This window comes from Ursus americanus, chromosome 4 (genome assembly GCF_024610735.1).
Source record: "Ursus americanus isolate L20-20 chromosome 4, mUrsAme1.1.p, whole genome shotgun sequence".
NCBI lineage: Eukaryota > Metazoa > Chordata > Mammalia > Carnivora > Ursidae > Ursus > Ursus americanus.
Window position 1 is genome coordinate 67752037 of NC_142130.1, and position 14236 is coordinate 67766272.

Below are 14236 nucleotides of genomic sequence, written 5' to 3' on the forward strand. Positions count from 1 at the left end.
GGGAAAAACAGGAAGGAATAGGGAACCTCTGGTAATTTCTGTACCTCATTTCCTTATTCGGCCCAACTGTATTTCATATTTCTCTGAAATCTGGCTTATCTTCTATTGGCTTATCTTCTATTCCTCTTTCAGATCACTGAAGACAGAGTCTAGGGGGGCTTTGTTCTGCCTTCACTTCCATTGTTTGTGCCTTCTCAACCTTGTTCAGTCTGACTGAAATGAAAGATCATTATCATCATTATATTCATCATCATCTATTTAATGTTATTACTTATAGCAATGGATTTTGGCAGATAAAGATAAAAGTAATGGTGGGAGGATATAAGGCAATGTCAAAGCCTCATCTTGAGCAGCAAAATTCCCTGTTCTAATGACATAATACTACCTATTTCACAAAACGCTGTGAAGATCAATCACTATGATCTTATCCTCTCTCTCTCATCCAAAGACATTGCTCTAGCATTTCTCCAATTTCTCTCTTACATTATTAATTTTCCCCTTTTACTGTATTATTATTCAAAGGCATACAGGCATACTTCATTTTGCCTCACCCCCATTATTTATTCAGAGAAACTATCTTGACTTTAAATACCTCTCTATTGCCATTTTTTTTTCTTTCTTCATAGCAAAGCTCTTCAGAACGGTTGCCAATACTCTATCTTCAATTCCACTTTTCTAATTGTTTCTTGAACTCACTACATATACGCATTCTTCCTACTACTCCACTGGAACAGATCTGGTAAAGGCCAACAAAAATCTCTAGATTGTTAAATCCAATAATCAGTCTTCAGGCTTCATAATATTTGAATTATCAACAGCATTTGACACAGGTGATCACTCATGTCTTTTCACTTGGTTTTCAGTATGACATGTTCTTCTCTATGAATTCTTCTTCACAGTCGATTTTGCTAAATGTTCTTTATCCCTCAGTCTCTGAGGTTGGCACACCCTAGACTCAATTCTCAGTTCTCTTCTTTCACTACCTACAGTTTCTTCTTTTCTATTGATCTCATTCAATGTAATGGTTATAAAAATTCTCTGACAATTGTTAGGCTATGTGCTAGTTCCCTTGGAGACCTCTCCTTTGAATTCCAGACTTGGATATCTAGCAGTTTTGATAACACCTATAATAGCTTTTTGTCCCTGTTTCTGCCATTGTTCTCCTATAATTACTTCTCAAAACAGCTGCCAAAATTAGCCTTTTGAACGTTAAGTTGAATCATCTCCTCTGCTTAAAAAAAAAAAATCTCATCCAGAGTAAAAACAGGGCATTTCAGATGGCACTGGTATTGTTGACTTCATCTCCTCCATATCCCTTCTGGCTCACTCAGCTGGAACACTGACCTCCATGTAGTGCTGTTTTCTCCGTACATGCCAGTAACACTCTCCTCTTAGGACACTGAATTCCCTCTGTTTGAAAGCATCATACATGGCTTGCTTCCTCACTTCTTATAGATCATCACTTCTTATCACCTCTTCAGAAGGGCTTACCCTCATTTAAAAGGAAAACTTGTCTTCTAGGAAAGCCTAATACCGTTTCTCAGTTTATTTTTTTTTTTCCCATAGAACTTCCTACCTTCTCACATACTATCTATTGACCTTATTTATTTTTGCTTACTTTTGTTCTCCCAATAAGATGGTATTATTGTTTAGATTTTAACATCAAGGAAGCTGGTCATTACCTTTCCCTTCCCTTCTATCTATGAAGAGGGTGAAACTAGATAATATTTAAAGTCATGTCTTCAATATTCTATGATTGCTATTTCCAGTAGGTATATTATTTTGATAACTTACTCTTCCCATTGATACTTTGAATTAACTTCATTACCAAAACACAGAAAATTTACTTTTTTTTTTTAGAATTGCAACTCTCACTTCATGTGAAAATGAAGAGAAGATATCAAAATGCCATCTACAAAAAAATCACTCTAAAGTAATTTCACTAAATCATTTCTAGATCATCACACAATAGGTTCTTAAGATCTCATTACCATTACGTGAATTGCTATTTACTGCTCTATTTCAAAAATGCTAATTTTATAAACCTCACTTTGAGTATCAGTTTTTTTTATATTTACCAAACAAAACATAAAGTCTCTCTCTGAATTCGTACAACCTTTTAAGTTTCTGAGCTTGTTACTTTTGATTGGAAAAAAAAAATTAGCTGCAAAATGTAATTGATGTTCAATACTTAATTAACATATAAACACAAAGCAACATGTATCTCTGTAAATTCAATGCTTCTGACATTTGTGTTTAGCAAGATAAAATTATGAATACGAACATGAACTTATTGGATTCTTGGTAGTATGAATCAATTGCCCTTGTGAAAAATAGGTTGCATCAAAATTGTAGAATATTTACGCTGTAAAAATAACATCCTGGGTGCAAGTTCAATAGAGAGCCACATAACCTTATCCTGTTAACATGCACATTTCATTAAATGCTAAATAATTTAAGACACATAAACAATTTAAAGAATGTTAAATAGCTATGCTGTTTCTCCACTCATTCCAATTTTGTTGACTCTGCTACTACTTAAGTAAAGCTTCATTAGAGAATGATAGTGTTTATTGCCCACATTGCTTATCATAGTTTTCTCATATCATCACAGATGCATTGAATAAGGAATATACAAGGAAGAAGCAAATCCTATCACTCAGCCCATTCTTAATTTACTTCACAATTTTCAAAATAATTCAAGACCACTTGATATTCCCACCTGACTAAATTTGAAAAAAAAAAATAAACCATTTTATTGTATGAATAAATATAGTTCATTCTTTTGTAGAGTATTATACCTTCCCAATTTTGTAAATTACCTCATTTATATTTTAAGCCTTGTCATTTTCTTTGTCACAAGTCAGAATATTTGATTGAATTATATTTTTACTTTGGCCTTATTTTTTCATTAGTAGAATTAATTTTTCTCCTGCCTGTCTCTTCCTTTCCCTTAAGACTTCCATTAGCCTTTGTCAAATCCTTGTTACCTCACCTATAAACAAAATATTCTACAAATTATTTTCCTTTCCTTAGTTTCTATTTTCCATATCTTGTTTATTTTTTTAAAGATTCATTTATTTATTTGTGAGAGAGAGAGCACGCAAGTGAAGGGAGGGGTAGAAGGGAGAGGGAAACAAGCAGGCTCCCCACTGAATGGGGAGCTGGATGCAGAACTTGATTCCAAGACCCTTAGAACATAACCTGAGACTAAACTAAGAGTTGGACGCTCAACTAACTGAGCCACCAGGTGCTCCTCCGTATCTTACTTCAATATTCCTTCATTAGTGCAATATCCCCATTCAAAACACATCATAGACATTTCAAAATCTGACTTGAGCCCATCTTTGCAGTCCTTTAATAATCTCTTTATGAAGAATCATTTGTTTTAATAATAACAATAATAAATAGTCATCTGTCTAAATAATAAAAATAAATAGATAGTAATAAAAGAGTAAATATCTGGTTTCTGTATTTTTGAAAAGGTGTATCTAAACTTTGGTTTATAGCGCATCTTCCTCCCTGTCCTCATATCATTCTAATAGTTCAAGTCCATTCTTGGATCTCTTCATAAACCATAATAAAAAAAATTGAAAGGTATTTCTACAGTAAGAAGCAAATCAAAATTAATATTTAGAAATGAAGAAGTGATTATGTAAAACATTACAGTTACTTCCCTGACGTCATTTAGAATATAAACTTAGAAATTAAGTAGAGCATACACTTGAAAACTTCATACCACTATTCTTATTTCCTCCTGTATTTCTTCCAGAAAATGATTTTTTTCATACTAAACACTTTACCACAGAATTGAGTTTGACTTATCTGCATTGTTTGGAGAAAAATGTTCATCATAATATCTTATCGTTTTCTACTAATATGCCCAGTTCATATTTTCATTTTTAGGGTCTCCAACCAAAATTCCATTGAGCCCAATTTGTAATCTCTTATTTTGATTTTTTTCACTAATTCAATTTTCCCCACCTGTAACACCTTTTTCTAATCTCAATCAGTAGATTAAGAGCAAGATAATAGCCTGTGAATATCAGAGTTGAAATACAGTAAATCTGGGTGTTTGTTGATTTTGTTAAATTACTAACATGGGATTTTAAAGTTTTTTCAGTGCTTAAACTAGGTGATTCTGTCAATAATGAAGTTAGTAGTGTAGAGAGGATAAATTCTTAAGTAAATCAGTTGGGATTGAGGGTTTGAGAGTTTTCTTCAACAAGGAAGGCTGGAGAGTAGTTGCATTGATGGAAAAATTCAAAGGAGGCAGGTTTCTTTAGCTAGACAAAAGGGAACAACAGTATTGTGATAACTTGAGAGGATTACCACTGTGTTGTAATGAGGCATTGGAGAATGGTAGTCTACACTCCAGGATTCCAGGCTAGCAGTATTCTCACAGGCTGAATTAGTACTGGATTAGAACACGATTTTGCCTGAGGACACATCATGAGGTTTAGAGAACACAGTGGAAGATGTAATGGGAGTCAAAGAGGGATGGAATTTTGAATAAAATGTGAAGTATAAAAAACACAAGAGATAAAAGTCTGGGTGATGATGGATGACTGAATAGGTTTAGATTTAAGATACTGACCTAAAGAAGTATGGAAAGCTGGTGGAACTATTTCTTATGATCTCTTAGGAGAAGTGGACCTATTTTGGGGATCCATATTTTAAATCTTGTGAAGCTGGATCAATTGGGACTTGGGTGAGGGAAGGTCAGATAGAAGAGAACTTAAGATCTGTGGGCCTCCCTTATAATTAGCTGTAAAGGTGTTAACCAGGGAAGAAATTTTCTAACTACTAGCATTTGGAGTTCTGAAAAATCTAGCTTAAACTGAGTATATATGGGATTTTCTTAGACTCCTTTATGGACACTAGGGCTAATGGTGTTAAATGCTGATAATTTGTCAACTAAGTAAAAAATATACTGTTTCAAATGTTTGTGCCAATGGTGCAAGAGAAAAGGGAATGGAAAGTCATTATATGTCTCTATATAATTTTCTCATTGGGTTAATATCAAGGAGAGAAAATAAATAAATGAATCTATCTTGTGCCCAGGCAAAAACAAAATTTTTAGGTTAGTACATTCCCCTTTACATTAACTTAATTAAATGGACCTATATAATTGATCCACTGTCCCTAAATGAAGACTTTAATAGGATTCTGTCTCACAAGTGTTCTCCTTTTTCTTTTTTTCCTTTGCCTTAATAGCAGTTGACTGGTATTGATAATCTTTTCAGATGGGGTTTTCAGAAGAGTAGGTTTTTTGGGCTCATGTGCAGTCAGTTTGACCTTTAAAGATGTTGAAATGATTATGCCATCTCTTTGATTAAAAATCTTCAGTGTCCTCCCGATACTCCTGGGCGGGGGGGGGGGGGGGGGCAGAAAAACAAAATGCCAAAGTTCTTAAAATGTGTTGTGTTGTGTTGCATGGAGTGCGATTGGTCTATTTGTCCAGCCTCATGTCACCTCTCTCCATTTGATGTGTTCTAACTACTAGTTTGTTTTCTTTTCCCTATTTCTCTATGGGGCCATTTTTCATCTAGGCTCCTGCATTTCCACATGCTGTTCTCTCCAAAGGCACAGCATTTTTCATCCCCTCACATTTTTATCTCATCACCAAACTAACTCTCATTCAACTTGAGGTCTGGAAATGCAGATGGTATTTTTTCAGAGCAGGCTCCCTAAGAAAGTTAAGTTGTTTTGACACATGGTCTCATAGTGCTCTGAGTGCATATCAGTCTGTAATTAAGCACTACTTATTTAATATCTGTCTACCTCGCACACTATGAGTTAAAGCATTGTTTATTTGTGTGCATGTAATTTAGTTACTTTTAATTCTTATCACTTAGCATAATATTTGACCAAAGTATCAGGGGATTATTGCATATAAGTATATCAGCTAATCTCAACCAGTAGCCTTAAATGGTGTGCATATTCCAACAATTCCACTTTATAAATTCATTTTAAAGAAATTATTAAAGATGCATCAAATATTTAGAAAAGGATGATTTTATAGCATTTTTACAAAAGATAAAATTTCAAAAACAAGTTCAAGTTCAGAGACGGGATTGGATAAAAAAATTTGATCCAGGTATGCAGTGAAACTTCAAATAATTCAAAAATATGCTGTGGAAGCTGAAGGCTAGTTATTTTTAAACATATCCGTCCATCCATCCATCATCCACCCATCCAACCATTATCTTCTGTGATAGATACAAACAGAATGTAAGCATAGAGTTATCTTTGTACTTCTTATATTTTCTAATGTCAATAAATTAAAGGAAAAAATAAAATATAATACATATTAAAATAGTAAGATATAGATCATACAAACCACTTTTTATTAATTAAATTTTTCAAGTGTTGCTTGTAGATAGTCTTTTATCCTTAAAGTCGGCATGTGTAGGTAGGTAAGAATTATGTTTTTCTCCTCTGAAATCTTAACTATGATTATTATACATTTGACCTAAATAAATGCACATCAGCAAATTGGAATATATATATTGCTGGAAAGCAAGATTTTTCCAAAGGTGTTAATATATGTAGAAAGAGGGAGTTTTATTTTACTGAATTTGGCAATAGAGATAAAATTTCACAGTGTCTACTCTTTATTATAATTAATGTATTCTGAGTGACTATAATCTGGAAATATGTAGAATGGATAGCTAAGACTTTCAATAACGAATTAACCCATGAAAAGAAATGCTCTCTACCTCATGGTTGAGAAGTGGGAAAGTATTAGGTTTGCACCACACTCTTCCGCTAAGAAGGCCCAATCCTATTACTTTTTGTATATTTGCATTAATACAGAGATAAGTTATCTAATGCTTTTCTGGGTGAAGTGTGAAGTTTAAATATCTGTTGTAAGATGATCTTATTAAAAAGAAGGTAGTAGGTAGTAGCTCTTTATGAAGTGTAGGGGGTTAAAAGATTATTATTTTGATTTTATTCTTTATAAACTTGCCTAGGTTCTTCTATAATGCTCATAAGATAATATTTTGAATTTACTAGTTAAAATGTAAATGTGCTACCTGAGATCAGTACAAGCTTTGCCATTTGTGTTCATTAGCACGTTATCCTGAATTAGTTTGTCAAATTAATCAATATTTGGGCATTACAATCTTCCAAGTGTGTAGAATAAGATAACGATTTAAAAATTATATTGAAAAAGTTGCTATAAAAGTAAATATAAAGAGAATTTTGTCCTTGAAATTTTCTGATAAAATGTTCATTAGGGCTCTTTTTCCCACTCTTTGCTGTCACCATACAATGTATTAAATACTTGAGTGCACCATACAATGTATTAAATACTTTGTTAGCATTGAATTTATTAATTTACACACACAAGGTAGTTTTATAGTTTGCATTTTATAAAGAAAGTATAAACACAGGTAAGGTTAATGAGACTCAGCTAAAAATGAATAAATTTAAAATCATGTATCTCTAACTTCAAACTATCTTTTTAAAATTATATGATATCATTTAAAAAAGGAAAATAAGGGATGCCTGGGTGGCTCAGTTAAGTGTCTGGCTCTTGATTTTGGTGCAGGTCATGATCTCAGGGTTGTGAGATCCAGTCCTGGGTTGGTTTCTTTGGTGGGCGTGGAGCCTGCTTAAGATTCACTCTCTCTCTTCCTCTGCTCCTTCCCACCTCACTTGCTCTCTCTCTAAAAAAAAAGGGGGGGGGGATAAGGTTTTACTAATTCTGTTCTTAAATAGTCTAAAACCATGAATAAATAATAAATAAATATGAGTATGCTGCATTTATGCCACAGTATATACAATTTTATTTTAACAACATTATTTGATCCATTCCTAATCTTAGAGAATAATATTGCTATTCAACATCATGATGAATATCCAAACATAGTTACAGAATGGATTCAAGGTGATAAGCCCTTGGAAGGATTATAATGTGATTATTCTGCAAAGATAAAGTGAAGCAAATATGATTATCTATAACAAGTTTAACAAATGATGAGTATGTGCTCACAGAGAATGTCCTACATAACATCAAGCTAAAATAAAAGTACAAATAAGTGATTTAAGATGGTAATCGTATCATAAATTCCGTTAGTAAAAAAGTTATACTTTTTTTGCAGAATCTGCTTTATTTTGCACGTGTTAAAGTTGTTATGCTTTTTCTATCCCATTTAGTTAATTTTTAGAGTAAATTTTAGAAGGGAATGTTTATTAAACTATGACATTTACAATACATAAGATTATTTTAGTTTAAAGATTATTAGACATTATCTTACTTAGGTGTAAATTAGATCTAAATAAACATATATGTGTCTAGGTAAAATAATATGTTTAGGATATATCATTTTATACATGTAGATTTATAGATACAGATATCTATCTATCGATCTATCTAATCTTTGTTTCTGGCAGAGAGCTCCTAAAACCCTTGATTTCCTAAGTGATGAGAGCTATAGAGGTGCTTTTTGTTATGTCAGTGAGGGGACTTTGGAAAACTGCCCAAGGATGTTGGAATCAACATTGTGATTAGAGGGTTGGAACTTTTAGTCCCACCCCCAACCTCTATCTGGGGAGTGTAGAGGTGCTGAAGGTTGACACCAGCAACAATGGTCAATGAGTTAATCAATCATGTCTATGAAGCCTCCGTAAAAACTAAAAGGATTGGTGAACAGTCAAGGCAAGTGGTGGGCCTGAAGAGGGCATGGAAGCTCCATGCCCTTTATCCGTATCTTGCCCCATGCATCTCTTCTGTGTGCTTGTTCCTGAGTTATATCCTTTTATAATAAACCAGTAATCTAGTAAGTAAACTGTTTATTAGTTGTTAGCCATTCTAGCAAATTAGTCCAACCTGAGGAGGGGTTCTATTTTACAGATAGTCAGTCAGAAGTACAGGTAACAATGTGACCTTTCCACTATAACCTGAAGTCCAAGGAGAAGGTCGTGGAAACCTCCAACCTGGAGCCAGTTGGTCAGAAGCACAGTTGATAACCTGGATTTGTGACTAGCATCTAAAGTGTGGATGGGGAGCAGTTTTACAGGATTGAACCCTTAATCTGTGGAATATGATGCTATTTCTGGGTAAATAGTGTCAGAACAGAGTTGAATTGTAAGACACCCAGATGGTCCTGAGAATTGCCCGTTGGTGTGGTGAAGCCCCACCCCCACTTCCACTCACTGGAATTGAGTCCAAGGACCCAAAAAGACCTCAAGATTCATGGGGCTTTGGGGATAGTGTACAGATGGATGCTACATTGACATTCTCCACTGGCACTGACAACAACTAAGTGTGAGTTAGAAACACAGAATCTCAAGCTCCACCCCAGATTTAGGGAGGCAAATTACTGATTTTAACAAGTTATACAGGTGATTGTTATAAATGTTGAAGTTTGGGATGCATAGGATATGCGATATTTTCTTTGATTAAGTGGAGGGTAAAGTCCATTAGGGTAACATGCCTAACATATTCACTTTTATATTTATATATTAATTAACTAATTCATTCAACAAATCATCTGAAATTAGTATGAGACCTGAGAGTTGTTGTAAAGAGATATTGGGCAGAGTATGAGTAAGGGAAATAAGGGGGTATGGGAGATTTCTTAAAAATAAAAAATGCACTAAATATTGAGAGAATGAAATTTTGGATAAGAACAAATTGCCTTGGCTTAGAGTTGAAGGTGAGAAATCGATTCTTTTTGATGGCCACAAATTATTTCCTCAGTTAGATGACCTTATTTAATATTGGAGACTTGGGTCGTTTTTTTTTTTACATCAGGCATCTATCTGTCTGGCAAAATTCCAATATTGTAGAAAGTACTAAGTATATACTTGCTATATGAAGGAATAACAAGTTTTATACTTTTATTCAGTTCAGTTTTATTGTTGTATGAACCCACTATAATGTTAATGGTATATTACAAATTAATTTAAATTAGTAAGAAAGGTTGTATGGATTAAGATGACTAGTAATTGGGAATTTTTAATCCCATATCCTCCCTTAGATAGGGATAAGTTTTGCTGGGGTTTTTTTTAGAGAGAGAGAGAGAACATGCACATGCATGCAAGCAAGCAGGGTGGAAGGGGCAGAGGCAGAGGGAGAGAGAGAATTTTAATCAGGCTCCATGGTGAGCCCAATCCCGTGACCCTGCGATCCTGACCTGAGCCAAAATCGAAAGTTGGACCCTTAACAGGCTGAGCTACCCAGGCACCCTGATATTTTCATAACTAAGATAAAAGATAAAAATATTACTTTAGGATCTGTGTAGTTAACATCTATAAGATATGATACACATTTCGCATATATATTAATTTACTATTATTATTATGGAAACCATACTCCTTCTTAATGCTTATGACATGGTGACTACTATTTTCGGAGCATCAACATACATAATTAAGACAATCATTTAAAAAAAGCTTTATTTATCCTATTTTAATTTTGATTGCCTTAAGAGTTAGGTTATATGGGATTTTGCATCTCCTATTTCAGTTATTTTGTAATCAAATACTTTTTTACGACAATACACTTAACTCTTGCAAGGCAAGTAGCTTATCGTCTAGAAAACAGAAGCAGTTCCAGGCACATGACAAGTTGTTCAACAAGTGTTTGCTAAATGAGTAAATAAATGCATTCAGTGTAAATTAGTAAATGTATAACCCATGAAAATAAGTTAATGCATTATAAGCAAAAATTCTGTGTGTAGGTTCATAAGATTTTATATGAATCATTTTATATGATGGTTATTTCATAAGTGATGATTTCTTACTGCCACTTATTTGCTATAGATGTTAATATGTGTTTTAGATACAATCACAAAATGTGTTCTATCTACCAATTCACAAAGCTAATTTTTAAATAATTTCACACTAAATTTGTGAGAAATTATCAGCATAGGGCTTTTTTTTTCCTGAAATGTCCCTTACACAATATGCTGCAATTTTCTCAACTACCACTAAGATACTTACATGACTTATAGCCATCAAATTAACTAAAGATCAGTGAATTCTCTCCTAGACCTTATTCTGAGTATGTGGCAGGTAATACATAATCTATAATGAGAATATAGAAAAAACATTTGCAGTATATCTTTCTCAAATATTGTTGCATTTTCTGAAATACCCTAAAATCAAGTTATGATGTCTGATGCAAATTTAGATAGGTATTAAAAATCGAATATTTTATTGCATATATATATATATTGTGCATATATTGTACATATAGAGATCATGGGAAAATTAACTTACTACTTGAGGAGACTTAAAGAAAAAAAAGGCATATTCCAGTGAGGGGTGAGAAATGCATTTTATTGAGTGTTTTGTCCATAGGGGTTTCCATTTAGTTCAACACAGCCTCTTTCAAAGGCATCTCTTGTTTCTGGCAAAATTATAAAGATTTATTTTTTTTTCTATAGGACAACCACCTGTCTTTGATTAGTTCAGTTAAATGTTACCACCTACTATCACTACAGTTATTTTTTGAATTCACTGTGTTTATGGTTTCAGTTATGCTATTTTTCAATCATCTTGTGTTTTCCATTCCCAATCCATTTTATTTTACAATCGGTATAGCGAATGGTCACTTCACTGAGAACTAACTAGTAGATAACTAATCCCTAAGATAGCCAGGACTGAAAATAATATGCTTAACACATTTAAGAGATGATAGCCATTCAAGCTGCCTGTGATATTGTGGTATAATAAGAAATATATATTTGAACTTTATTATGTCCCTGAATCCTAGCTAAAGGCTCTTAAAATCCTTGTAATTTCCTGAGTGTTGGGATGAGAGGAGCATCTTTTGTTACCCATAATAAGCCCCTTTCAACCTTACCTGTGTTTATGCTAATGAAGTGACTCTTGATGGGCTTCTCAGTAACTTTGGGATGGGGACCGGTTGCCAGAAGAACCAACCACAGGATTAGAAGGTGCTACCTTTCTTCCCCACCCCCTGATCTCCAAGGAAGGGGGAGGGCTGGAGCCTGAATTAATAATTGATCATTCCTACATAACAGAAGCTCTATAGATACCCTAAACAATGGAGTTCAGGCAGCTTGCAAGAGAATAGATCCCCAGGGCAGGAGCATGGTACACTCCACTGTGATAGAAGTTGCTGTCTCAGCGTCTTTCTGGACCTCTCCCTGTGTACCTCTTAATCTGGCAGTTTATTCTTATACTTTATAATATCCTTTATAACAAACCAGTAGTAGTAAGTAAACTGTTTTCCCTGAGTTCTCTGAGTCATTCTAGCAAATTATCAAACCTTGAGGGAACCCTTGATTTATAGTCAACGGGCCAGAAGAATGAGAGGCCTGGGACTTGGGATTTTCATCTGAAGCAGGGATGGTCTTGCGGGACTAAAGCCCTTAACAGGGCCGGGTCTGCACTGGTCCTAGGTAGTGTAGGACTTGAAGGACAACCAGTTGATGTATGGAGAGAACTGGGGATTTCTTGGTGTGGAAAACCCACATATTTGGTGTCAGAAGTGTTGAAGGTACAAACAGATCTTACTGCCCCAAAGTTTATTGGCTCTAAATCACGATTATTTAAATGTCGTAAACAAGTCTTGGTCTGCAGCAGGACTAGCTGAGACTTATCATTCAAATAAGCATAGCAGATGGGGTGTCGAGATAAGAATTATGGAACATTACTAAATGTTCAGCACTCTGGTATGTGTTTACCATATATTATCTATTTTGTCCTTGAAACAACTATATGAGAAATATTTTATGCATGAAAAATCTTTAGTGAGTAACTCATGCAAGCCAGTAGCAATTTGAAAACAGGGGCATACAAAAACAATGATGAGGCACTGCAGAAAAAAATTTAAAGGATAAGAGTGTTGGGCTGAATGTAAATGTCATTAACAAGAAATCTAAACTTAAATAAATAAATAAACAAACAAACAAACTGGATATAGAGTTAGGTAGGCATACTATTTTGTAAGCACGTGTGGAGGGCTTACACGGTGCCAGGAACTGGTGAAGCACTTCAAACTATTAACTCGTTGAATCATCGTAACAACCTGGAGAGGTTAGGCATGTTTATTAACATATGCTGTTTCAGGAGAGGACATGTAGACATTCAGAGAGGATAATCAAGCAAATAATCCAAGGTCCAATATGTGCATAGGTTCAAATGTTGTCAGTCTTGTGGCAGAGTGCATTTCCAGCCCCCAGACCACAAGCAGCAGACTTGTGAGTGCCATTGGAGATTTTAGGATACGTTGCAGGATAGAGTTCACATATTTTTAAATTCCAGAGTTTGCACAGCTCAAGATTTAGGGGTAGGACATTCATTGTATGGGAGAATTAGGTACCAAAGGATTTGAGTGTAAGATGGAAAGGGAAAAAGATTCAGGTCATTGGGTGAAAAAAAGCATGAACTTCATTGTGAAAACCTGGTATGCCAAGATAAAAAGTAGCAGTGACTCTGGTCAGATAGGAGCCATTAATGTATTGACAGAGAGACATACATATAATAAAACAGACAAAATGTGTCCAGAAAGCACCGAAGCCCTCTGCTACTGGAAGAAGCATGGAGTCTAAGAGGAGCAAAAAAAAGATAATGACCTAAACAGACCATAGTAAATGAAACCTAGTAGATTTTCCATTTCTTTCTAATACAATAATCTTAACCATTTTTTACACATTTGACCACTTTTTAAAATTCAACTGAGTATTATGTTGTTTTATATTTATGGTAAAAATTCTCTGAATAGAGAGAATAGATATCTTCATTTCAAACATGTACAGGATTTGTGATAGCTGTGTTACTAAAAGGATAAGGCCCCTAAAAAAAATCCTCACAGAACTTTAATGAACATGTTCCACGTAAAACTACTCAGACGGTTTCGATCCCTGGACAAGATGAAGAGTCAGAAGCTGCTGCACAAATTGGATACCATTAGAGTACCACAATGGTTTTGTTATTTTCTAGCATGTATGTGACTTCTTCTCTATATTACCAGGAATATGAATCAAAATGTCAGGGAAGTGCAGGTGAAGCCAAACAAACAAGTTGTAGATTCAGTTCATACATCATTGATCAATGAATGTTATCAATTTTCACACAGCCCAGGACCCTGATAACTTTCCTGTTGAGTGCATAGCATAAATTTTAAATGACCTAGGGCTCAGCATGAGGAGAATTGCTAAAAAGCACTCTCAATGCTCTAATAATATTCTGAATTACTACTTCACATAATAGAATAAACTTTTAATGTAATCCTCAGGAGTCACCTAAAATA